At 43.6% G+C, this 25,053-nt stretch overlaps 1 long non-coding RNA gene and 1 other non-coding gene across 3 annotated transcripts in view; one reads left to right on the top strand and one right to left on the bottom strand.

Annotated features, from left to right (window-relative positions):
* The window catches only part of LOC140720303 (uncharacterized), a 1,203,583-nt gene that overhangs the window by 400,573 nt on the left and 777,957 nt on the right, over positions 1-25,053 (top strand). The window lies entirely within an intron of this gene.
* On the bottom strand, positions 20,937-21,009 carry trnav-uac (transfer RNA valine (anticodon UAC)). Its single transcript has one exon. It is a non-coding gene; the product is annotated as a tRNA-Val (tRNA).

Genomic DNA, 25,053 nt, shown 5'->3' with positions numbered 1-25,053 from the left:
AAGGGAGAGATAAGAGAGGGGAGAGAGACTTATTGATTCACCGTATTATGACTTCTGAGAGGGTTATTTATCATTCTGTTCATAAACATTCCTCAGTGGACAGCCAGAGTGGGCTAGTTTTATGGACACGGCCGTTCAAAATTGATTGACAACTGAGACCCCGTAAGTAGGGATAAAAGTCAGGTCTGGAGAGACATCCTTCAGACACACCAGGAGACACACTAGTGGACACTGTTTGAGTGTTGGAACCGACGGGAAGGTGTGGGGCATCGGAGACTGAACCAGGAGCTCGGTCAGTTAAACTCACAGTGTTATAGCAGGGCGGGTGGGGACTTGTGTGTGTGTCCACTCATGCCAGAGTGATGAGTCCACCACAGAAGAACGGTCTAGCTGAATGACAGAGGGGTCATAACTGAATGGCCACAACGATATGACGGATCAAGAACGCAAAGGAAGGTTTGCCTGACTGTAGCTGGTACATCTCGCTCGCTCACTCTCTCTACTCTCCAACGATTACAATACAACAACCATATCTACCTCAGCACGTATGAACTGAACTGAACTTTATACTTTTCGATGTCAAATCATTATCCCCTAGACATCGATAGAGCTTGTTTATTATTGCTTATTATTATTCCGACATTTTTAGGTTTATTATTGCTAATGTGTATTATCTATATATTTGCATTATTGGTATTGATTTGCTTATTTTACTAATAAACACTTTTGAATATAGTACCACCAGACTCCAACGGATTCTTCTTTCTCTGCTGGTCAGACACCCAGTTACGGGGTATGTAACATAGCCAAACAAGTAAAATGATCTGTAACAACTTTAAATGGTAAATGTTTATAAATTGGAACTTGCATATTTAATGGCAATAATTCACTCTTATTAAAATTCAGTTTGTAACCAGAAAAACAACTAAACTGAGCAAGCAAGGACGAAATAGCCGCAATGGATCTCTCAGGGTCGGATATGTATAGTAACAAATCATCAGCATATAATGATAACTTATACGTCCCTTCCCCACGAGTAATAAACAAAATATTAGGTGATTCACGAATGGCTATATCTAAAGGTCCCAAAACAATGTCAAATAGTAAAGGACAAAGGACAGCCTTGCCTTGTACCACGGAATAACTGAAAAAAAGGTGGTCTTTGATTTTGGTAAAGACCGAAGCCAAGGGTTTATAGTATATTATTTTAATCCATGATATAAATTTCGAACTAAAATTAAAATGCTGCAACGTATTAAATAAATATGGCCATTCAACTCTATCAAACGCTTTTTCAGCATCTAAGGAAATAACACATTCTGGTATTTTGGATGAAAAATTTTAAATAATATTAATTAATTTTCAGATATTAAAAGATGAATAAAGGTTTTTAATAAATCCAGTCTGATCTTCAGGGATAATTCGAGGTAATATGTTTTATAATCTAGTGGCCAAAACTTTGCTAAAAATCATAGAGTCCGTATTCAGCAAGGATATGGGCCGATAGGATACACGTTCAGTGGGGTCTTTATCTTTTTTAAGAATTAAAGAGATAGAGGCATCATAAAAAGAGTGTGGCAATTTACATAAAATTAACACATCTTTAAAAAAATTTACAAAGCCAAGGGGAGAGTATAGAAAAAAGGATTTTAAAAAATTCTGCAATATAACCATCCGGACCAGGGGCTTTACATGAATTCATTGAAAAAATCGCCTCTTTTATTTCGATTTCCGTGATAGGTATATCTAGAAATACATTATATTCTGTTGTTAATTTGGGGATATTCAATTTTCTTAAAAATTCATCCAGTATAGAAGAATCCTCAACAAATTCTGATTGATATAAAGAATTGTAAAAATCTTGAAAGGCTTTATTTATCTCTTTATGATCAATCGTCAATGTGCCATCTCGTTTACGAATCTTAGTAATTTGTCGTTTAACCGAAGCAGTTTTCAATTGATTAGCCAATAGTTTGCCAGATTTATCTCCATGTACATAGAACTGGGTTCTATATTTAATTAACTGATTTTCAATCGAAGATTATAATAACAAACTATGCTCCATCTGAAGTTCAACTCTTTCTTTATAAAGATCGTTGCTGGGGGTCACTGAATAAATCTTATCAATTGCTTTAATTTTATCAACCAATGTAGATATTTCAAAATTAGTTCGTTTCCTAACTCCAGCAGAGTATGGAATGATCTGTCCACGAATAAATGCTTTAAAAGTGTCCCATAAAGATCCACTAGAGATCTCTGCAGTACAATCTGTTGAGAAACACAAATCAATTTGTTGTTTAATAAAATTAAGGAAGTCTGAGTCCTGCAATAAAGGAGTTGAACATCCAAGATTTAGCGTTAGAAGATAAATCCATTCCCTTAAAAGATAGCTTCAAAGGGGCATGGTCAGAACTGGTAATATAATCATATTTACAATCAATAACATCGGTACGTAAACGATGATCAATAAAGAAGTAGTCAATTCTTGAATAATTATGACAAACATGAGAAAAGTATGAAAATTCTTTGTCATTGGGGTGTAAAAAACGCCAAATTTCGGAAATTGCAGAATCAATCATAAAGCAATTAATAAGAGAGGCCGATTTATTCGGAAGAGCTTGGGTGGGCTTAGATCTATCTATCGAAGGGTTTAAGCAGCAGTTAAAATCCCCACCCATCATTAGCATGTACTGATTCAAATTAGGAAAGGATGTAAATAGACACTTAAAAATTCAGGACAATCAGTGTTTGGAGCATAAACATCAACTAAAACAACTTTTTGATTAAAAAGTAAACCAGTAATAAGTAAAAATCTACCTTGTGGGTCCGAAATTGTTTCATAGTGTATAAAGGAGGTTGAAGAATCTATAAAAATGGAAACGCCTCTTACTTTGGCTTGGGAATTCGAGTGATACTGTTTGCCCTTCCAAAACCTGAAAAAAAGTTCACGATCCACCTTCCTCACATGAGTCTCTTGTACAAAGACAATATTAGCATTCATTCTGTGGAATACTTTGAATATTTTTTTCCGTTTGACGGATGATTTAAAATATTAGTATTCCAAGAAACAAAATTAATAATCTTATCCATATTGCCAATATTTATTACAATTAACACATAAGGTTAAAAAAAAAAGATGAACTCATGAATCCGGAAGAGGGAAGTAAGTTCAAGGAGGAACCGGAAGTTCTGATACTGCAACCATTTTTGTAGTTTCGAGTCAGCCCATGAAGTACAACTAAGCGTGAAGCAAGCTAAATGAAAAATCTCCCTCCCTCCACCCTCAAAACCCCAGGGGAATAAAGCCAAAAAGAGGCAATATAATACTAAATTTATCCCCATGTCTGAAGACGGCGACTCAAACACAAAAGTTTAAAAAAATACAAACCACCCATATTTTAAGAAAGGGTTAGTATAACAAAGATTAAACTATAAAATTATTATTATATATATAAAAAATATTTAAAAAAAGAAAAAAATTAAAACGTTAAAATCCATAAATGAATAATTGTGTTTTAGTGTTTTAAAAGAAAGTCCTTAAACTCATTCAGACACATCAGAACGCATGTGACGTATCCCAGCACTAAGGTCTTTGAGGAAAAGAAACGACATCTTAGAAAAGTTTTTTATTATAAAAAAACCTTAATATTTTAACGTAAAAAGTATAAAAAGTGTATATAAACTTAAAATAAAAACCTAATGAATTACTTTCAGAACTAACAGAATAATAATATTAAAAGAACGAACTCAGGATAAACCAAAAAAACTGACCTTTACCGTTGGTAAGAAATACACTGTTAACCATCACGTAGAAAATCATCAAATTATAAAAGATCCGGATCTATAGACTAATTATTACATTAGTCAACCCGTAGTAAAAAAAAAGTACTATACTTCAAGGAAACTTTGAGCATCCGCTGGAGATTTGATCAGCCGATCGGTCCCATCTTTGAGAGTAACTCTCAATTGTGCTGGAAATAACAGCGTTTGCTTGTAGCCGTCCTGATGAATTTCCGACATAACCGATTTAAAAGCCATTCTTGCCTTTAAAACTTCGGGACTATAGTCTTCCGGAATACGAAATTTGTAATCATTAAAACTGATCATACCCTTTTTCCGGGCTGCCCGAATCAAACGTTCTTTGGTATGAGGGTAATGAATCCGGAGTATCACTGGTCGTGGTTTCGTACCTGAAGCTGGTTGAAAACGGGAAATGCGATGTGCACGTTCGATTATTGGAGGGGTTTCCAGTACTTCTGAGCCGAAGACGTCCATTAAAAATTTAGAGAAAAATACAGTGAGATCACCGTTCTCAAAATTTTCCGGAAGCCCAATTATCCGGAGATTTTGTCTGCGAGAGCGGTTTTCAAGATCAGTGATTTTAGATTTATAACGATCCAGCAGTTGGGAAGCCGAAGCTTGCTGTTGTTGCAAAGTTTCAATTTTGCGATCTCTCTGGCGAGCGGCATCTTCAGGAACTAAAATTCTTGCTTCTTGTTGCTGTGAATCCAGTGTAAGTGATTGAAGTTTTCCATCGACTGTCTTTAAAATTTCATCGAACGTAGAAAGCTTTGAGGTTAATTTATTCTCCAGTTTTTCAAGTCTCTCGTCCATAAGTTCCGCAATTGCTTCCAGAGTTAACGGTTCTTTCGTCTGTTTCGATTCCTTTTGTTTAGACATTTCAACGGGTTGAAAATGATTCAAACAGTTGAAAAAGATTTCATAAGTATGAACCCCTTTAGAATAGGTATAAACAGGTCAATTAGGGGGTGCTTGTAGGTAGAAAAAAAATAAAAGGATTGGAGCGAAGCCTAAAACGGTTTCACTCCATAAGCGCCATCTTGAGACTCCTCGAGAATCAGCTTCTCGTGTTGCTTGTTAATAACCTGAATAAATTAGTTTTCACGGAGTCCCGGCATTTTGGGGATGGGTTTGCTGGGCATGCTGTGGATCGTTGGTGATAGTATGGCCTCCCTAAAATATGAGCCATATTCAGATTTAATTAGAAAGTGAAAGTGGGTCATCTGTACATGATTTAATAAAATCAATTTGAAAAGGAATAAATCGTGTGCTTATTTATTAGTTTTCATAGAAGGTACTCAAATATTTAGTCGTTGATCTCTGACTTCTGTAAGGGCTGATTTCCGTAACCAGGCATATCGCGGGGTAGCATCGAATATAATGTCTACAGGATCGGGAATAGAAGATCACCTTCTATTGCCGAGGGGTGGCTGGTCAATTGAGGAGGTTCTGGTACAGCTGTGTGGCACTGCCGATCACGAAATAAATGGAACGACACAACGTAAGCTAAAATAACACAGGATCTTTTGAAACGCCTTTCCAAAATTTGTATTCTTGTACTAATTATTGAGAAAGAATATTTTCTATTCTCAATATCTGCTGAAGTTTTTGGAGGCCGTTGTGCAGCATTCGAAAAGTTTTTGCCCCTCTTTTTCGCTGTTACAGATGATACAGCTTGGCAGATCGGGAAATATGGAATAAGGATGTTATTGACTGTAGCTCTCTGCTGTTTTACTGAGATGCAATGTTGGGTGCAAATAGTCTGTTTTCTTTAACATTGAACTGACGCTTGTCTAATTCAATACTGTGTTCTATCCGGCCCATTCCACCCATTCATACATTTTATCCCTACCTCGAGCTAATTCTTATCAGATACGAATGCAACACTTTCAGATACCAGCATCGGGATGTTTTAAATGATAATTTTTATTTTATTATCAAGCTAAAAGCGCGGATCTTTTACAAAATGTTGCCTGTTGTAAGGCGTGTGCGAGCTGGAACTGAGTTCTACTGAGGGGAAAAAGTCTTAGACGATCTTACATTTCTCTTGATCAATGCCCGGATAAGCGTCCAAGGAGACAGTATCAACGTTTTCAACTCTGCCCTGAAGTTAGTTAGGGTTGCTGCATAAATACACGTGTTTGTACAAGAACTCATGTTCGTGAGCAGAGTCCCGGTTTGAGCAGCGATATATCGGGCAGAGTAAAAGTCGCGATCAAAATACATGTTTAAGCTGGCGATAAAACTTGTCACTGCCAACGGCAACCAAAACAGCATGAAGCTGCCCGATACACAGAGGAGTAATATGATGCCCTTTTTCCTGTTCTCCATTTCCGGGTCATGTTCAATCTTACTCTTCTGGGTTCGGAAGCTCCTCCGGGATTTGCTGGCCACTAAGATATGCCTGACCGTCATCCCATTACATAGAAGTACTAGACCAAATGCACACAGCAGGTTTTGAAATGATTTGAATCTGCTGAGCGCGACGAAGCTCGGAGAGTTGACGATGTCCAATTTCGGGCGAATACCCCACGAAATATTTCCAATTTTTCGTTGAGGCTGAAATGCAAGCAAGAAGGGTATATTCTCCAGGCAAAGCTCCGCCAGTATTACTGCTGCCAGGATCCTGGCTGTCTTCACTCTGCAGTATTTTGTTTTAAACTTCTGACAACATATGGCAACATATCGATCACAGGTGAAGGCCACCGTGTACCTCCGTGATAGTTCCAGAGTGACAGCCAGCACGTAGATCGTGGCTTTAAGGACTTCCGTATAATGCAGAAATGAACTGGACAGGCGGAATATTAAAATCTCATAGACAAGGACATTGATGAGAATGACCAATAGATCTGACACAGCCATCATCGTCATGTAGGCAGAGATGCATTTGGAAAGACCGCATTTTCCCCGGGACAGAATAATAATTGTTAACAAATTAGCTGCAACAGAAAAAAGAAACAACAGATAAAGACATCACTAAAGGAGAAAGACAGGGGAATCTTACAGCTTATTTCTGAAATATGTTCGGATGTATTTCTGTTTAGTCCGGTGGTCTGAGAGTGAGCATAGGCAGGACGGAAAGGCACTTCGCAGTGTGATCTTCACCAGCTGGAAACGGGCGGAGAAACAGCACGTGTAATTTACTGGGAGCCTGGGTAATGTGCTGCCCTGCAGGAGGGTAAACCAGGTTACCATTGCATGGTGAATTGTAGGTTGTGAAGTGCTCCGCATAAAAGAAACGGAGCTGTAAATACGGATCCGTCATTCATTTAAAGTAAAACACTGGGTAAACCGGGTGGCACAGAGATCATTTTGCACATCGGCCATCACAAATCAGGACTCTGAGCACTGGGGCTGAGTTATTGAGTTGAAGTTGTACAATACGTAATTGAAGCCGAATTCGTAGTATTGTTTACAATTCTACTCACCTTCGTACGGGAATTATATCAAAATTCGCGACAGAGTTCAAAATATTTATAAGGATACTGACGGGAATGAGAAATCTTTGTATACATTAGGGGTATAATTGAGGTAAATGCATTCCAGCCTTTTCCCCTCAGGTTGTGTGAAATTATTTTGAACGATCATAGGATTCGCGTGAAAGTTGAAATGTTTCGGCGGTAATCTGAGAGAGGTTATTTACTCAGAGGTTGCTGCGAGTGTGGAAACAGCTCCCTGCGGAGCGGACGATACGGGATCCGTCGTACCACGTAAGATAAGCTTGTAAAGGGCTAAGGTGGGAGGGAGGTCGAGGAATATCAGCCAGGTGCCGGTAGATAGGATCACAGAGGTTCAGGTTGCCATGGCGGACCGAATGGCCGCTTTTTGTGCTGTAGTATACTTTTATTCTCCGACAGGCACGATGAAAAATACATTACCTCCTGAGCGAAACACTACTGCTATTTCAGCGATGGCATCCCTCCGTTCCCTTTGCACCGGACATGAGGAGACGACCTCCTGTGTCCAGAGGAAAGTCTCCTCACCGGCCGTGTGGACAGGGAACGATACAGCGCCTATTGAGCAGCTTGTATAATGGATAAATAGCGGCGCATCTTCGGATCATACTTCATAAAAAATAACAATATCCTGCCGAAGGCCAGTAGCTGTTAGACAATGTATTAATACGACTTACCGGGTAAACCAAACAACGCTAGAACAGGGTAACAAAAGTCTTTCACCTGTAGGATCGCCGGTCGACTCATGTTCGATTGCTTGAATTATCTCCCGTTGTGCAGTTCACATCAGCGTGTGACTCGGACCACGATACCCTGCTAATTTATAGGGAACACGAATTCTCCGTCACAGGTAGGCGGGTTGTGCAATGAATGACGTTACTTACAGCCAATGAACAAACAAGGGTTGATGTTCCGCTCCAGTGCCACCTGTTCCCCAGCTGATGGACTGAGCAGCTGGATCATGAAGCTCCTTCATTCACATTCCACAACAGAACACCGCCTCCCCGAGGGAGTGACGTCAGCGCTCCCCTCGCCCGCGGAGAGCATCGCTCCAGGAGGGTCCTTTCGTTGTCCCACAGTAACTCAGTGAAGAGGTCCCGCTCCGTTCCGTAACTGCATTTGTTACACAGCGTTCTGCTGATTCCCACTGACTATAACATTACTGATGCTGCGCTTGCCTTTACTTTTCACAGAATAATTCTTCAATAACCTTTCTCATCATGCGTCCAGTCTATTGTCAACCCGTGAGTCTCTGTCTAACCTTATAGGCTGTGATTCCTTCCTGAATGTGACGTCATGGAAACCAAACAATTGATGCAGCAACCCGGCAGTGGGGTAGTGACGCGACTCTAACGTCACTGATGATATATTCTGTTATAGCTGGTGGAGAGTCACTGTTATATATGATATGGTTACTCCAAACAAACAGATATAAATCTTCTCCATCGGCACCGAAAATGCTGATATTTAAGCGTTTAGAGTCACCTGTGCCTCCACATTACTTCGGTGTGGGTCCCGAAGCCGCTTGTTCCGATGAAACTTCTCAGACTTCGTCGGAGAGATTACAAAGTTGACCCTTCACTGGGCAATCGACATTACCAATGAAATAGAAGAGGATGTCAGTGAGATTTTCTTTCCGTGAGCAGAGATTTGTATGACCCGAGTATTCGCTACGATATTCAGGGTTTAAAGAGCCATGTGGAAGATTGTCTTACGCCTTTCATCTACAAAGTATATGGGTGATAAAGGACTTCCTACATCACGCACAGTTGGAGGTAGGGAGGCATAAAATGTTGTTTTTTTTGTCATGATCTTATAAAATGATATATAAAAAGTTACCGGCTCAGTGCTGGGACCGGGGATTAATGTGCTTCAGCGGAGCAACGTCGGCGCCACAGAAGGTGTCAGACTGCAGGTTTGAGTGGTGATGCACACTGAACACTATCAGTGATGTCCACTCCTGAAAAGTACATTTTGTAACTTAGATAAATTCGCGCAGTGTGGTGATGAACCACAATGTGTATGTGCGCTGGCAGGTATGTGATACGAAACGAGAGTACGCCAACAACCATGCAGAACGGCCAGTGTTCGTGAGATAATGTCCACAGTTCATCAATGTACAAATGCGCATGTCGGAGTACATCGAAATTAGGTCGATGATATATGATATTCTGTCTGCCTTCGGGGCTGGGGTAAATCAAATGTCGAGTCCATCTCTGTGCCGGGGTTATTTACATTAAGCAATTCTCTACAAACATATCAGACAGTTTTGTAAATCAGCACGTTCGCCAATTTGAGCATCAGCCACTCTCAATGTGCTTCATCATTCCAATAGATTCAAAGTCTGTTACAATTGCGAAGACATCAATTTTCAGGAAAGATGCAGGGAAGATACTAACATGCATTGTGAACTGGCTGACAGGAAGAAGGCAGCAGTGACTGGCTGCCAGTGATTAGTGGTGTTCCTCAGAGGTCAGTACTGGGAACGCTACTTTACAAACTTCTGTCAGTGGTTTGGATAATGTCGCAAGGTTTACAGGTGATACAAAGATCGCAGGAGGGGTCGGTAGTGCCCAGGAAGCAATGCGATTTCAGCAGAACTTAGACAAATTGCAGGAGTGGGCAAACATTGGGCTGATGGATACAATGTGGAGAAAAGAATGATCATCGTTTTGGTAAAAGGAACAATAGCGCGAACTGTTATCAAAAGGTAAAAATTCAAACTTCAGGGTGCAGACGAACTTAGGCGTCCCCGTGCAAGACTTGCAGAAGGTGAAGCTATGGGCTGAGTTTGTGGTAAAGAAGGGAAATGCAATGCCAGCATTTACTTCAGGTGGAACAGGATATAAAAGCAAGGAGATAATGCTGAGCCTTTATAAGTCAGTAGTCAGGCCGCACTTGGAGTGACGTCATCAGCTATGAGCCCCATTTGTCCGAAAGGATCTGTTGTTATTGGAGAGAGTCGAGAGCGCATTCACGAGAATGATTCCGGGAAGGACTGGACTGGCATATGGAGAGCGTTCGGCAGCTTTGGGTCTGTATTCACTGGAATTTAGAAGCATACACTGGGATCTCACTGAAACCTAACGTATTTTGAATTGACTAGATAGGGTGGATGTGGAGGACATGTTTCCTATAGTGGGGTTACCCAGACGAGGGCACATCCTGAAAATTGATGGGTCACCTTTTGGAACAGAGACAAAGAGGATTTTCTTTATCTGGAGAATAGTGCCTCTGTGGAGAGCTCAGCCACAGACTGAGGTAGAAGCCAGGTCCGGGGGTATATTTTAGACAGAAGTTGATCGCTTCCTGATAGCCCAGGGCGACGAAGGATGTGGTGAGAAGGCAGATTTATAGAGTGGTGTGGATTCCGGGTTCAGCCATGATGAAATGGAGAAGCAGACACGATGGGCTGAAGGGCCTAATTATGCTGATGGTCTAATGGTCTAATGATCGCGTCAGAGTGAAATATCGAAATTGTCCAACACTCAAGTCCAATTTAAAGCTGAAGTTCAGATATATTTTTATTGATCTCTACACATGTATGCAGCGAAACGAAACAGGGACCAAGGTGCAAAACACAGAACATATATCACATACAGCACATAAAATAATATCAAAGCAATACAATAATATTAACAGGTAGAATATGCTGTAGATATACAAGTTGACATAAAGTTCATATACGACAGGTAGTTTTGTTGCGGATAAATCTCAGGAGCAGCAGACAGAACAAATCAGGCCGACTCAGAGAATCGTTTCCGCCTAAAGGACTTTATTTATACGTGATATCACGGAGAGCCTCTTTACCTAAGAGCGGTGCTTGGGGGTTCTGTTTGTCTTGCAGACCCGCTTCATTATATAGACACAGAGTACGTGACTAAAAGCACTTAACAAGAGCATTGGTTGACTTCAAACTTAGGACTAAATTTCAACGAACAACGTGACTTTGATCTTAGAACTAGATTGCAACAAACAAGAGCTTTACGTAAATGCGGGGTCACAGCATCTTCCTTGGAAGGACTTTAGCTGAATTCCAAGACCTGCAAAGACGTTAGCTAAATTTTAAGAGCATTCACAAGCGATTAGGTTAACCCCTACATATCCAAAGAGTCTTACATTCTTCCACAATTCCCTCGTTATTGATCCTTTCAGATCAGAACTCCTCTTCTTCCTCATAGCAGGTCCATATCCCTCCGGGAAGGGTATTTTTTTGCCATGATGTACCTCCTTTGCCCACCAGTTTCGCTTACTGCGCAATTCTCTCACCATCTGGGGTATCATAGGGTCATTTTCAGGCCAGAGTAAGGCTCTTTTCATTAAATGGTCAAAATATAATCGTAATACTCCTCATACTCAGCACCCTAAAACACATAATATGCCACTATAATTATCCGATGGGTAATCCACCTTCCCCTGCCAGAAAAAAACATCCCTCTACTATTTCCCACCATTTCGTCCCAAAATTCTTAAGCTGCTTCCCTATCTTCCCAATCTCCTTAATCTTTCCCACTATGTGTTGACTGAGGTCAGTTATGTTTTCTGAGGCATCGGGAATAAAAGTACAACATTCCTGCCCTACCGCGGCTCATGTCCCTCCTTTTTCAGCTCAGAGCAAGTCCAGGGTCATTCTATTTTAGAAGGCTACCATTCCAAGGGCAACTACCTCTGCTGTTAGGTCTTTCACTTGGGTCACTTGCACGTCAGGTAGGGCATCAGCAGTGCCATTGGCCAATTTCTCTAGAGCGGTTGCCATATTAATCATTTCTCGCGAATTACGGGCCACACCATATGAGGGAAATACTATCATCCAAAACCTTTCACTTTCAGTCATCCCTCGCTTACTTCGCCTTCAATGAGGATGTTGCGATATATCTTTTATAGGATGCATGGAAGGCAATATATAGGCCAGATAACAGCAGCTCGTCCAGTTGCCTGGGGACACATTCCCACTTTCGCCTGGTGGCCTTGGAAGCCAAGGACAAGCTCTTTCCCCACATACCCAGTAAGTCCCATTAGGAGTAAGCGGAGGAGGACCCACTCTCCGTTCAGTACAAAAACTATGACCCAAAAATCTCCCATCTCCCCCCGCCGTATTGCAATAACAAATTCTATTCACAGTTTTCTGTGTAATTACTAACTCGAAGGAGCGCATTCTTTTTCCCTCCGTCGGGGTAGGGAGGTACCATCCACAATCCCCTTCGCTGAAATCACAGTCCTTCTGCCAATCTCTCTCTAAAGCTGGAATAGGATGTGTCAAATAGTTTCATAAGTTGCACAGAAAGCATTTCGCTTCCGTTCATGGGGACCCCTTCCAGGGATGGGCGGCATGCTGAGGTATCTTTACACACACCCAACAAGAGTCCAACTCTTCACCTTAATGACTGGCATAAGTGTGACATAAAGACAAAGAGGTATTTCTGGACAAAGCCACACTAACTCCCCGCAGTATCAGTCCCCATAAATGCGTCTGGCTTGTCAGCTCCATGCTTTCTTGTCTTCCAACTCCTGGTGCCGTTTGCACCTAGTAGCGTGAATCCATTCTCCGTTTCTTTCAACCTTCACCGCGGTTCGGGATACTATCAGCACTGTGTAAGGAACCTTCCACCTAGGAGAAAGAGAGAGCTTTTTTAGCTCCTTTACATATACCCCATCACCGGGTTGGAAAGGATGCATAATCTCGCTTCCCACTGCACCTGTCGCACTCTCTCATGCAGGTCAGCTGCCGTTTTGCACAATGCTTGCGCATGCGCTGGGGTCTGTTCATCATTCCAGAACCGGGCCAGTCTCTCGGTGGTGACAGGGTATAGACAAAGTGAATGAAAGCAGGCTTTTTCCACTGAGGCCAGGGGAGAAAAAAAAACAGACGTCATGGGTTAATGGTGAAGGGGGAAAGATTAAAGGGAACATGGGTGGGGGCTTCCTCACACAGGGAGTGGTGGAAGTGTTGAATGAGCTGCCAGATGAAGTGGTGAATGTGGGCTCTACTTTTAACATTTAAGAAAAACTTGGACAGGTATGTGGATGAGAGGGGCTTGGAGGAATATGGCCCAGGTGCAGGTCAGTGGGACTAGGCAGAAAAATGGTTCGGCACAGCCAAAAGGCCTGTTTCTGTGCTGTAATGTTCGATGGTTTGTAAATCTCACACATTTGTTCTCGCCGACTGAGGAATGCAGCCGGCCTTTTTAACGGGTTACGGGCTACAACCACAATATCTCGGGCCTCAGAGGGAGTCCAGGGTTTGAGTATGGGTACGTCTCCAATCATTATTTTTGGCGCTTGCAGTATCTGCGAGTCTGGCACAGGCTGAGATTCCCCGCCACGGCGCGTTCGCAAGCGCGTGCTTACTTTAGATCCAGTCGCCCCATTCCTTCCACCCCCTGTCTCAACCTCTAACACCCGTCCCCCTACAGCTCCTGCCCCTGCTCCTCCTTCTCTTTCAGTTTGGGTGAGTTGGTGCTTCTTGGCCACCATCATCCATTTTTCAAAACGACCCATCATGCTCAAAATCCCAATTAGGGTCCCCATTCCAGTTAGCTTTTACATCCCACTAACTCTGAATCAGGGGGATCTTAAGTCTGCCACATAGGGCCAGCCTCCTTGAGAACACCCGTAGAGATCACTGCTAAAGTTTACAGCCTACAGGGTATCCCCGGTTCCTCTTACTACGGTGTCCGCTGGTGACCCTGGGGGCACCAGAGTGTTTCTTACCTGCTGCCGGGTCTTTTTCACAGTCTTCATTCGTTTTTCCACCTTCTCTCTTGCTTTCAAGGTCTTTCCTTGCGTTTCCAGCCGTCGAGGTTTCGCCGCAGGAGCAGCATAAGACGTTCGACTGCTGGCACTTCCCATTTTCTGCAAAAGAGAGTAACTATACCGAGCGTTCGTATTATGCCACACGGAATCTTACCGAGAGCGCTGACCGGTGTGTTTCCTCTGTCTTTCCACGGGTCTTTGAGTTCAGTTACGGAATTGATCGGAGCTACCTTGGTACCAATACGAGCACCCCTTGCCGTCCCCCTTTCAGCTAGGACTCAGGGCACCAGTCTCCCCCTTTCAGCTAGCAGACTGATTTCCCTTCCCAACTTGGTCGGCCCCTTTTAGTCTTGCTTTTCCTTTTCCGCTTAGGGTTCCTTTTCTGGATCCCGCTCTTCCAGCCTCCCCCTTTCAGCCGGGAGACTAAATTGAGGATCCCATCCACGTCGCCAAACTGTTGCAGATAAATCTCTGGAGCAGCAGACAGAACAAATCAGGCAGACTCAGAGAAATGTTTCAGACTAAAGGACTTTATTATACATGATATCACAAAGAGCGGTGTGGGGGGGGGGGGCGGTGGGGCTCTGCTTAGCTTGTAGACACGCTCCATTATATAGACACAGAGTATGTAACTAAAAACACTTAACAAGAACATTGCTTGACTTTGAACTTAGACCTAGATCAGAATATTTTGGCTGAATTTCTCCCGGCGCTGCAAACTCCTACTTGCTGATTTTAGCTAAATCTCTGGAACATTAACAATCCCTATATATCCAAAGAGTCTTAAATTCTTCGATAGTGTGTTTTTAAAAGTTACTGCACTAATGAAAGAATTTCCCATTCGGGATCACTAATAATAGGGATCCGTTAGTCTCGTAAGACCATGGATTTGCGCCTTAGAAGGTTTTTCCAGGGCGCAGGCCTGGGCAGGTTTGTATGAGAGACCGACAGTTGCCCAGGCTGCAAGCCTTCCCCTCTCCACGCCACCGATGTTGTCCAAGCGAAGGGCTCTAGGACCCAAGCAGCTTGGCACCGGTGTCGTCGCAGAGCAATGTGTTGTTAAGTGCCTTGCTCAAGGACACAAACATGCTGCCTCAGCTGAGGCTCGAACCAGTGACCTTCAGGTTGCTAGTCCGATGCCTTATCCACTAGGCTACGCGGGATCACTAAAGTATTATTATTGTTTTTATTATTATTATTATTATTATTATTATTATTATTATTATTATTATTATTAGCTGCAATTACGCTGTATTAAGTGCGAAGACACGTTTTTGCAATCAGGCGAATTTTAAATGTTTCGGTTGAATTAATTTATTAACATGCCACAACTGAATTAAAAGGAAACATGTCAATAAATGTATTTTCAGCTGTACTAAGCAAATGACAGGATCTTCCCTATTGACATCAACGTACCTGGGTTGAGGGGTTGAACGGCTTTAAGTTGCTCGGCATAAACATCACCGAGGAACTCACGTGGTCTGTACATACCGGCTGCGCGCCTCTTTCACCTCAAATGGTTGGAGAAATTTGTCGTGGGCCCCAGATCCTAAGAACTTTCATTAGAGGCACATTTGGGAGCATCTTAACTGGCTGCATCACTGGCACTTTTGGGAACTGTACTTCTCTCAATCGCAGGACCCTGAAGAGAGCTCTGCGGACAGTCCAGCACATCTGTAGATGTGTACTTCTCACTATGTAGGACACTTACAGAGACAACTGTGTATAAAGCGTCCGAAAGACCATTCCAGACCCGAGTCAACCCAATCACAAACTGATCCAGCTTCTACCATCCGGGAAACGGTACAGCAGCATAAAAGCCAGGACGAATGGGCTCCAGGACAGCTTCTTCCACCAGGACATCTGACTGTTAGTTTACGCTAACACAACTGTATATCTATGTTATATTAACTATAGAGTTGTACATATATTTATTATAACTTACTATAAAGTTGCGCATTGTACATTTAGACTGAGATATAACGTAAGGATTTTTGCTCCTTGTATATGTGAAGAGTGTAATAAAGTTAAGTCAGTCTAATAAAGAATATTTAATTTTATACCTCCGTTTTAAAATGCTTGATTGATGGGAAATTTGTCATATTTTACAATGTAGTTGTGTTTGGATATAAAGTAGTTAAAAATGGACCAGGAGATTTGCACACCTGCCCACGGCTCATTGCACAACTGAAAACACTTACAAGTTCTCGGGTTTAAACTGTACGGAATCGATACTTTTAACTCAGCACGATCAGAGCGTCTGAGCTGCCTATGAAAGATAGTTCCATTCTCCTGTGGTTGGGGCATATCGCCCGAGGCCTTCCTTACCCATGCCCAGGAATTCTGGTAACCATGGCAGCCAAGGAAAATAGAACTGGAATATGAAAACAAACGTGTGAATCATAAGCAGGGGTTGCAAGTGATCGGAAAGAAACTCATAGCAATAAAACACAAATGGTTGAAGAGCTGACCGCAAAGTTAAGGCGATGAACTGCTAATCCGTTGTGTTTTACACGCGTGGGTTCGAATCCAATCCTAGTCGAGGCATGTTTATCTGGGGGATGAAATATTGAAGTTATCACTTATTAGAATTCCGAGCCTCCACCTTTTGTCACATAGAGTGCTTGGCTGGGAATCATGAAAATCAACGTTTTTCTATTAACGTTTGTTAATAATTTGGCCATAATACCAGACGATATAGATGCAGAATTCAGCCATTCCGTCCGTTCCATCATGGCTGATATATTTTCTCTCAATGCCATTCTCCTGCCTTCTCGCCGTCACCTCTGACACGCCTCATAATCAAATACTTGTCTATCTCCGCTTAAGAATAGGATTCGAGAGGTAATGTTACAGCTTTATAAGACCCTGGTCTGATCCTACTTGGAGTACTGTACACAGTTCTGGTCACCTCACTACACGAAGGATGCTGAAACTATTGAAAGGGTGCAGAGGAGATTTACAAGGATGTTGCCTGAATGGGAGTGTATGCCTTATGAGAATAGGTTGAGTGAACTCGGCAATTTCTCCTTGGAGCGATGGAGCATGACAGGTGACCTGATAGAGGTGTATAAGAGGATGAGAGACATTGATCATGTGGATAGTCAGAGCCTCTTTTCCAGGACTGAAATGGCTAGCACGAGAAGGCACAGTTTCCAGGTGCTTGGGAGTAGGGATAAAGGAGATGTCAGGTTTAGGGGTTTTTTTTTCGCAGAGAGTGGTGAGTACGTGGAATGGGTTGCCGGCGACGATGGTGGAGGTGGATATAAAAGGATATTTTAACAGCCTCCTGGACAGGTACATGAAGCTTAGAAAAATAGAGGGCTATATATAGCAACGGGTAATTTCTAAATTATACACATGTTCGGCTCAGTTGTGTGGGCCGATGGGGCTGTATTATACTGTAGGATTTCTATGTTTCTGAAATATTACCAACTGAGTTGACTCCACAGATATCCCCGCAATGAAATCCACGTATCGATAGCCTTCTGGTGACACAACTTCCTCCTCATCCCTGTCCTAAAGGGCGTCTCAATATTCTGAGGTTGTGCTCTGTTGACTCTAAACTCACCTACAATTGGAATCATCCTTCCCATGTCCAGTCTACCTGGGCCTTTCAGTATTTGATAGTTTTCAAAGAAAACCCTAACTCCTTCTTCTAATCTCCAAGGAGTACAGGGGCAGAGTCATAAAACGATCCTCATACATTAAAGCTTTCGTTCCGGGATCATTCTCGTCACCGTCCTCTGGATTCTTTCTAATGCCAGGACATCAGTTCTTAAATAAGGGACACAGACTGTTCATCTTGTTCCAGGCGCGGTCTGACCAATGCATTATACAGACTCAACATTACAGCCTCACTCTTGTACTCTGGTTCTCTCCAAATGAATGTTGGCATTGCATTTGTCGTCCTTACTACCAACTCAGCCTGTGTTTACCCTGTCGACAATCCTGCACAGGATCTCCCAATTGTCTTTGCACCTTCGATATTTGAATTTATTTCCCATTTAGAATCTTGTCTACGCCTTCAACAAAGTGTACACTCGGACCTTCTTATCCGCGGATTCCGCATGCCCGGATTCAACCAACCGTGGATCGAGAAATCCCAGAAGTTCTCTCTCCAGCACTCGTTGTTTGAGCATGTACAGACTATTTTTTCTTGTCATTATTCCCTAAGCAATGCAGTATACCAACTATTCACATTGAATTAGGTATGAAAAGTAATCTAGAGAGGAATTTAAAGTACAGGCAGTTCCTGGGTTATGAGGGAGTTCCGTTCTTGAGTCCGTTTTTAAAACGGATTTGAACTCGGAACAGGCATATCGGTTTATTAAGCGTCAGTTAGTCAAACGTTTGTCTTAGTATATAGTATATATTTTACCTTTCTATGCATATAGAACACTTAAGAAATGTTCTATTTTAAATTCATCAGTCCGTAGGACTTGATTCCAAAATGCATCAGGCTTGTTTAGATGTTCCTTTTGAAACGTCTGACGCTGAATTTTGTGGTGAGGACGCAGGAAAGGTTTTCTTCTGATGACTCTTCCATGAAGGTCATATTTGTGCAGGTATCGCTGCACAGTAGAACAGTGAACCACCACTCCAGAGTCTGCTAAATCTTCCTGAAGGTCTCTTGCAGTCAAACGGGGGTTTTGTTTTGCCTTTCTAGCAATCCTACCAGCGGTTCTCTCCGAAAGTTTTCTTGGTCTTCCAGACCTCAACTTGACCTCCACCGTTCCTGTTAACTGCCATTTATTAATTACATTACGAACTGAGGAAACGGCTGCCTGAAAACTCTTTGCTATCTTCTTATAGCCTTCTCTTGTTTTGGCGCATCATTTATTTATTTTCTAAGTAGCTGCCAGGAGGAGCCCATGGTTGCTGATTTTTGGGTCAAGGTTTGAGGAGTCAGGGTATTTATGAAGCTTTGAAATTTCCATCACCTGGCCTTTCCTAACGACGACTGTAAACACGCCAGAGCCCTCACAAGCTCATAAAGGTCTGAGACACTGGTAAAGCTTATCTGAGATCTCAAACCTCTTGGGGTGCCCAAGCTTTTGCTTGGTGCTCCTTTTATTTTCTTTCACTCTAAAATTGTACAAAACAAAAATATTACACTAATCTTGTTTAAAATGCTGAAAAAGAATGTTTCATCTTTAATTTTATGACTTTTGGAGATGAGTTCAGCTTCTACTCACTGAACTATTCACAGAAACAGAAACTTTGACCAGGGCTGCCCGAACATTTGCGTGCCACTGGACATGAGGCGGTGGGAAAGCGGCACAAGATCCGGACCGAAGAAGCACAAAACCTCAAATGTTGCCATGGAATTTTACACGCAAACTCTTGACTGCTGAGCAGGACAAATTACCACTGTCAATATACCATCCATCTGTTCCTTAATGTCCAAAGGCGAGGTGTTATTTTCCAACTGGACTCCACTGATATCCCAGGATACATTTTCACTGATCACTTTTCAGTGGCATACATTTCAAACATTTCACATCACTGTGGGGATCCTGGAGTAAAGCATTACTGGTCATTACGTTGCCGAAATGTTAAACAATATAATTGTGGCCGGTTTGATCAGAATGACTGGCTGTAAGGTTTTATAAGGTGATATAGTTAAGAGTGTAACTGGGGAAAGATGGGAGGTATTTCGGAGTAACACTATACGTTGAGTCAGGAGCGGAGCGTATTCCGAGATAAGTATTTATTCCTGATGTTCACATTGCAGGAGAACCTCCACGGCCAGTTACTGACCCTTATGCGGGCTCGGGATATTTCGCCCATGCTTTAATTTTACATGGAATCACAACAAATTCGATATATTGAAAAGGACCGTGATCCCAACTCTATCGCGATATGCGATCTCCCACCGTCACCTCGTTTCAAAACTAAACAGTACCCAGTTTTCCTGTTCTACATTACCGTCATTACACAGGAAGGTTTTAACCATACTTTTCCACATTCCTGCAGAACCACGATGTCAGCGTTGTGATCAGTCCTTTCTCCCTGGTCCTTTAACAGGAATGGAATGTGCGACACCAATGGTAAGATACTTGGCTTCTGTCTGCGCTGCAATATCATCGGAAGATCGCTGGTTCGAGACCTGAAAATATTAGGTGTTGATGTTACCAACTGTTTCCACCGCGGCTTAAACTGTACGAAGCACAAATATTTGCGCGGCTGACGTGGGGTGGCTGTGGTGCTGCTCGCGACAGAGCAAACAAAGAGAAGCAGAGAGATTGAATGCGTGTGTGTGTGTGTGTGTGTGTGTGTGTGTGTGTGTGTGTGTGTGTGTGTGTGTGTGTGTGTGTGTGTGTGTGTGTGTGTGTGTGTGTGTGTGTGTGAGAGAGAGAGAGAGAGAGAGAGAGAGAGAGAGAGAGAGAGAGAGAGAGAGAGAGGGGGGGGGGAGGCAGACGGAAAGGTGGAACCTAGAAGACTGTGGTGGAGACTTTGAACAGAGAGACTGTATGGTGGGACTAGGAAGGAGTGGAATACAGGAGGAGGAAAAAGAAAGCGATTTAACATTTTAAATAGGTTTGAAATTTTGCAGCACACGGTTATTCTTCCTGATGTTTGTCTGAATGGGAACATTTGAGATGCGAGCTCCGTTGAAACCACAATGCATCCTCATGTGACAATACATGACAATAGGTTTGAAGACTGATTCTCCAGTTACGCAGTGTACGTTATCCACGAACCTCCTTAGGTTTAAATCCGTTTATGTTCTCCTGTAAATTATATATAATTTCTATTAATTCTTCTTTCTTTAATTTACCTTTGCTAGGTTTGAAGTACAATGGGCTTTGCTAGAAAAGCGAATGTTCATTATATTTACACCTGGATGCCCATGACAGTAAACTTGAACACAAACTGAAAAGTTGAGTCTCAAGTTCATTTGAAGCACATGAGCCCAAACAATGTTTCTACCCGGGATTGAACTGGGGACCTTTCGCGTGTAAAGCGAATGTGATAACCACTACACCACAGAAACCGTGCAAAGCGCTCAATGCTTTGCGCTCTTGAGCAATGACCCGAGGCACCCCCTCCCCGCCCTGCTCTGAAGTACAGCAGTAAGTACAAAACATTGCCCACTGTTCTTTTCCGTTTTCAGTAACACGTATTAAATAGGTTAGGACCTTATTCCCTGGAATATGGGTATAGGTAGAGTGTTACAAGGACGTGGCGGTGGAACGAACCCAAGTGCTGAACACGGGCGTGGAATGGGTGCCAAGGGAGTGTTTACCCGGAGTCTTGGTTTTAGTAGAGAATTCAGGAACGATGCTAGACTCAGAACCGATCGTCCTGAGAACCATGGGTTGAGGTTACTCAAACACGAGTCGACCAACGAACTGGCATCTTCTGGTTGTGATAATAGGGTTTTTATTCTGCATTTGCTGATGGAAAACAGGTGTTTGTATTTAGTGGAAATTGGGAATGATTGAGAACTAAACGAGGTGATTGAGGCCCAATTCCTGAGGAAGATAGCCAAGTGCCAGAAGGGACCATGACAATACCACTCCCCCCCCCCCCCACCTACAGGAGCCTTCCGGCGATCCTCCAGGCCTGTCTGGATGGTTCCGATGAAAGTCCTGGATGAGGGAAGGGTCTAGGATGAAAGAGCAAGGGACCCAGGAACACTCTTCAGGACCATGCCCCTCCGAGTCCACCAGGTATTGGAGACCCCGGCCCCGACGGCACACATCCAGTAGTCTTCGGATGGTGTATGCCTGATGGTTGTCGATGAGACGGGCAGGTGGGGGAGTCTCAGCCGGGGAACACAAGGGGCTGACGGACACTGGCTTTAACTGAGACACATGAAAAGTTGGGTGAATGCTTACGGACCTTGGCAGCATTAGGCGGACCGCTGTGGGATTGATAATCCTTTCAACCTTGAATGGTCCCAGGAAGCGAGGAGCGAGTTTCCTATGTTCGTTTTTGAGCGGGATGTCTTTGGAGGAAAGCCACACCATCTGCCCAGGGTGGTACCTCCGGCGCCGGAGTCCGGTGGTCAGTCGGCTCATTTCGATTTGTTGATCTGAGTAGGGTCATGCGTGTTTCCTCTCAAATCTTACGGCACGAATCTATATGGTCCAGAACTAACGGTATCGCAATCTCCCCTTCTTGCGCGGGGAACAGCGGGGGTTGGTACCCAAGGGAGCAGTCGAACGGAGACCTCCCAATGGCCGAGCTCACCAGGGAGTTGTGGGCGATCTCAACCCACGGGAGGTGGTCGCTCCAGGTCTTGGTTGACCTGTTCTGTCTGCCTATTCGACTGGGGGTGGAAGCCGGATGACAGGCTGGCCGATGCACCTAAGGCCCGACAGAAGACCTTCCATAGCTGCGAGACGAACTGGGAACTCGATCGCAGACGATGGCCATATCCGTCTTCCGTGGACGCGGAAGACGTGGCAGACGAGGAGATCTGCGGTTTCTTGAGAGGAAGTGAGTTTAGGGAGGGCCACAAAGTGCACCGCCTTGGAGAATCGGTCTACCACGGTGTGGACAGTGGTGTTTCCGCGGGAAGGGGTTGACCGGTGAAGAGGTCTAGGGCGATGTGCGACCAGGAACGACCAGGTACAGGTAGAGGACGAAGAAGACCCGCGGGTGGTCGATCAGAGTCCTTTCCTCGAGCACAGATGGAACAAGCGGAGACATAAGAGCGGGTGCCCCCTCCGTGGACGGCCACCAAAAGTACCTCTTCAGGAGAGCCAGGGTCCGATCACTTCCGGGGTTGCAGGCGAACCGCGATGTGTGCCCCTTTGGAGAACCTGAAACCTGACGGAGACAGGCACGTACAGGCGATCGCCGGGTCCATTACCTGGGTCGGATTCATCCCGCTAGGCTTCCTTTACCTTAGCCTCGATCTCCCAAATGAGGGTGGCCACACGCAGGATGGTGGGAGGATCGTCTCGGGAATGGAGGTGTCATCCTTAGAATCAAGCTGGCGGGATAGCGCGTCCGGCTTCCCGTTCTTGGATCCTGGACAGTACGTGAGGGTAAATTGGAACCGTCCAAAAAAAAAAAAAAAACCCAACGGGCCTGGCGGGAGTTCAATCGTTTGGCGGCTTGAATATGCCCCAGGGTCTTATGATCAGACACACTCGCAGAATAAAGAAATCAGGGACCATAACTGTCCTCGACCCTGTCACTCGCAGAAACAAAATCAGGGACGAGAATAGGCCTCGACCTCGTTACTGGCAGAAAAGAACAGCGACCTCAGTCTGGAGCTGGCCAGGTGGATTGGAAAGGGGCACGAGCATAGCTGACGGAAAATCCTCAATGGCTGGTGAATTGGAAAGGTGCATCCCAAATAACAATAAATATTCCAAAGGGAGGATGAGGCAAACCATGGCTGATCCTGGAATGTAAAGACAGCATAAAGGCAAAAGTGAGGGCGTATAATGTAGCAAGCATTAGAGGGAAGCCGGAGGTTTAGGACGCTTTCAAAAAATGGCTAATACTGGAGAAAATACCTTTTTTCAGACATATGAAGATTAAAAGGGGTGCAAGAGTGTGTATCAGAAAGCTGGAAAATGACGCGGAAGAAGCAGTAATGGGGGAAAAAGAAAAGGGACGAACTGAATGAATATTTTGCGCCAGGCTGCTCTGTGGAAGACACCAGCATAATGGCACCGAGAAACACGTGTCAGAGGGCATCAGTGAGAGTGGATGCTGTGACCTGGAGAAGGTGCCTGTGAAGCTGAAAGGTCTGAAGTTAGATGTCGTCGGGACCAGTTGGACTACACCCCAGGGTTCTGAAAGTGGTAACTGAAGAGATTCTGTAGGCACTCTTTCACGTATCATTATATATACAACAGCTCCATAGCAAAGAAAGCCCAACAGCGTCTCTACTTTCTGCGAAGGCTGAGGAAAGTCCATCTGCCACCCCCCATCCTCATCACATTCTACAGGGGTTGTATTGAGAGCATCCTGAGCAGCTGCATCACTGCCTGGTTCGGAAACTGCACCATTAGTGATTGCAAGACAGTGCAGCGGATAGTGAGGTCAGCTGGGAAGATCATCGGGGTCTCTCTTCCTGCCATCACAGACATTTACACTACACGCTGCATCCGCAAAGGAAACAGCATTATGAAGGACCACAAGCACCGCTCCTACAAACTTTTCTCCCTCCTGCCGTCTGGGAAAAAGGTACCGGAGCATTCGGGTTCTCACGACCAGACGATGTAACAGTTTCTTCCCCCCCCCAAGCTATCAGACTCCTCAATACCCAAAGCCTGGACTGACACCTTACTGCCCTATTGTCCTGTTTATTATTTATTGTAATGGCTGTACTGTTTTGTGTACTTCATGCAGTCCTGGGTAGGTCTGTAGTCTAGTGTAGTTTTATTCTGTGTTGCTTTCTACGTAGTTCACTCTAGTTTTTTGTACTGTGTTATGTAACACCATGGTCCTGAAAAAGTTGTCTCATTTTTACTATGTACTGTACCGGCAGTTATGGTCGAAATGACAATAAAAGTGACTTGACTTGATATTCGAGAACAGATCCGGATGACTGGAGAATTATGACTGTCACTCCACTCTGAAAGAAGGAAGTTAGGCTGAAGAAAGGAGAATAAAAGAAAGACAGCCTGACTTCAACGTGTTAAATAACTCAAAAGATTCGAAGCACATTGAAGATCAACGACGGCTGAGGAGAAAGGGAGAAGATTTGTCAAATAGATCATGGTGTGCACGGTGATGCACCTTGGAAAAAAGGATAAAAATGTCTCTAAATGGGGAAGGATTTCTGAAATCAGAGGTGCAAAGAGACCTTGTGCAATATTCCCTAAATGTTTACTTCCAGGCTGAGTCAGCGGTAAAGGAAGGCAAATGCAATTTTAACATTCAGTTCAGGAGGGGTAGAATATAAAAGCATCAATGTAATGTTGACATATGTCCGTCATTATAAACCTGATTCTGATCCTGATCTTTATCCCCAACAATGGAAATCTCCTTCATTTACGATACTGACGGCAGTGTTATCCCTCCACCCTCCCGTTCTGACGTAACTGTGCTGAAACAAATTCCAAAGCTG

Source organism: Hemitrygon akajei, unplaced genomic scaffold (genome assembly GCF_048418815.1).
Source record: "Hemitrygon akajei unplaced genomic scaffold, sHemAka1.3 Scf000041, whole genome shotgun sequence".
Taxonomy (NCBI): domain Eukaryota; kingdom Metazoa; phylum Chordata; class Chondrichthyes; order Myliobatiformes; family Dasyatidae; genus Hemitrygon; species Hemitrygon akajei.
Note: the sequence above shows the minus strand (reverse complement) of the source record. Positions and strands in the feature narration are given on the sequence as shown.